Consider the following 2,500-nt stretch of genomic DNA (forward strand, 5'->3'; position numbering starts at 1 on the left):
TTAGGGATTCCAGATTGAATAAGGGATCGAAACGAGAGTGACAAAAGACGATCGCGTAGTCTAGGCGGAGAGCCTTCGCAAAAGCGCGGGAAAAGGTGTTAAGTCTCTTGAAAAGGAATCCGGAGGTGGAAAGAGGGGATTTAGTGATTGTGTCAGGGACTGGAAACCAGCCAATCACGAGAGAGATGGGAAAGGCCTCCGTCAATGGGCGGGGTTGAAGCCTCATTATATCTTGCGGAAAGGGAAAGAGAGGGCGAGGGAGAGATGAAAAGAGGAGAAAGGAAGGGAGAGGGAGAAGGGAAAAAAGATGAAGAGAGGAGGAGAGGGAGACAAAAAAGAGAAAGATGGAGAGAGGAGGAGAGGAAGATAAGAAAGTAAAAGATTCAGATTCTGATTCATATGATTTGTTAGCCAACATATATACAGGTTTGAATTACATAAAAACGTATTAATACAATGGCAGAGCGTGAAAGCTGTCTTTACACATGTATATGACAAATAATTTACAAAACTATACACAAGATATGGCAGATAGACTTCAAAACGAATATATAAGGAAATTGTAAGAATATGTATCTTGGGGAACATATGATAGAGATGACATAATATCTATGACAATAAATATGATTTTAAAAGTTTCTCAAAAGACATTATAGTTAGTTGTACAGTTCCTAACACGCTCGGGAAGGTTATTCCAGATTTTTTGGGCCTCGATAAAGAATGCAAGACTGTGATGGTGAGGATTGCATTAATTAAAGGAGTGTAGTAGTAGTATGTTGATTTCATTGCCTTTACAGTTATAATGTGTCGGGTATGATATAAAATAGCACGTTCCTTGTTAATGCTTGCTTGAATATTGTGAATATGTTCTTTCCATGTAAGTTTTTCGTCTATATGTAGACCCAAAAATTTAGTACTTGTTTCCCGTTTATTTACATAAGGTCCAATTTTTAACAGTGGTTGGTCATTAAAAGTTACTTTATTTCTATTAAAAATGACGAAATGTGACTTATTTACAGTTAATCTGTTGCTTAACAGCCATTTCTGTTTCTCCCTAAGTTCCTGACTAGCCATAGTGATGAGAGTACGTAATGAGGGACCCGAGGCATAGATGCTGCCGTCATTTGCACACAGTGTGAATTTTGAAAAGGGCTCGTGTATACAATGTCATTGATATACAAAAGAAATAAAACTAAGCCCAGAAAGAACCTTGTGGTACACCATGCGTTGTAGATTGCAAGGAAGAGGCTTTTTTGTTGCAGAGAACATATTGCATTCTGTCGCGAAGGAAGGATTGAAACCAGTGGCTCTCAACCTGCGCGCCGCGAGCATCCCTCGAATGCGCCGCGAAAATGTAATGGATATCTAGGTATGTCTTGAATTTGTGCCTTGCATCACATATACGATAAGAAAAACAACAGCAACAATAATAATATTGGTAATAATAATGATAATAATATTAAGCATTATTATTATTATTATTATTATTATTATTATTATTATTATTATTATCATTATTATTATTATTATTATTATTATTATTATTATTATTATTAGTATTATTATTATTATTATTATTATTATTATTATTACCAATATTATTATTATTATTATTATTATTACCAATTGAGGATATAAGGTTTGTTGATATGCTTGATTTTTATATTCTTTGATTTTAGAAGGAATACACAAGATCCCATGATACTTGGATTACCTGCACTTTGAATTTGTCGATATTTGCTTGACTGAACTCTCCATACTCAATCACTTTCGTCTCACTCGACTGTTTGTTTTTTGTTAAGACTAATGTACGAGAAGACGGGAAAATGGTCTGATATATCAAAGTAATTGATACCGTTTCTTATGGATCTGTTGATTTACTTTGTCCAGATGTGATAGAGAATGGTAGCAGATGTAGCAGTTACTCTCGTTGGCTTCTTTGTGACACAAAAACATTTAGCTATTGAGGATGGTTTCCGCACATTTTTTTTACAAAGATCCAAGTTAAAATATCCAGCTAGTGTGCATAATTTGTTTTCAGAACATGCAGTTGTGAGGACATCACTTAATTTTTCCATAAAGTTATGGCCATTACATTTTAGCGTTCTATAAATCTCTCAAACAAAAATATTGACTCGATGGAATCTTCACTGTGAATGAGATCAGTTCTGAGAAGGGAGTCGAGTGTTATATGTATATACAGTGACACACCACCACTTTTTCTAGACACGTTATTGAAATAAGCATTATATTGTGGTATTTCGAATTGATGTTGAATATCATTACTTACCCTGGTTTCACACAATCCAATAATATCCCAAAGGCTTCACCATTATGATTTGTCCATTCAGCCAGGAATGACTCGAGATGTTCCGGGGCAGACCTGGCTTAAAATGCTGATGTGATGCTCTTTAGCACTATTGTGGATATGAGAGTTGCCATTAGCTGTGCCAGGGAATACGTAGTTGATCGGTCATACCAAGCGAATTTTCTATAAATA

General features: G+C 35.4%; 1 long non-coding RNA gene across 1 annotated transcript in view; it reads left to right on the top strand.

The window, feature by feature from the left end:
• LOC138867990 (uncharacterized) overlaps positions 1-2,500 on the top strand; it is a 40,417-nt gene that overhangs the window by 17,140 nt on the left and 20,777 nt on the right. Inside the window, exon 2 of the long non-coding RNA XR_011399928.1 lies at positions 1,263-1,369. This is a non-coding gene — a long non-coding RNA (uncharacterized lncRNA). The remainder of the gene's footprint in view (positions 1-1,262; positions 1,370-2,500) is intronic.

Source organism: Penaeus vannamei, chromosome 33, assembly GCF_042767895.1.
Source record: "Penaeus vannamei isolate JL-2024 chromosome 33, ASM4276789v1, whole genome shotgun sequence".
Lineage (NCBI taxonomy): Eukaryota > Metazoa > Arthropoda > Malacostraca > Decapoda > Penaeidae > Penaeus > Penaeus vannamei.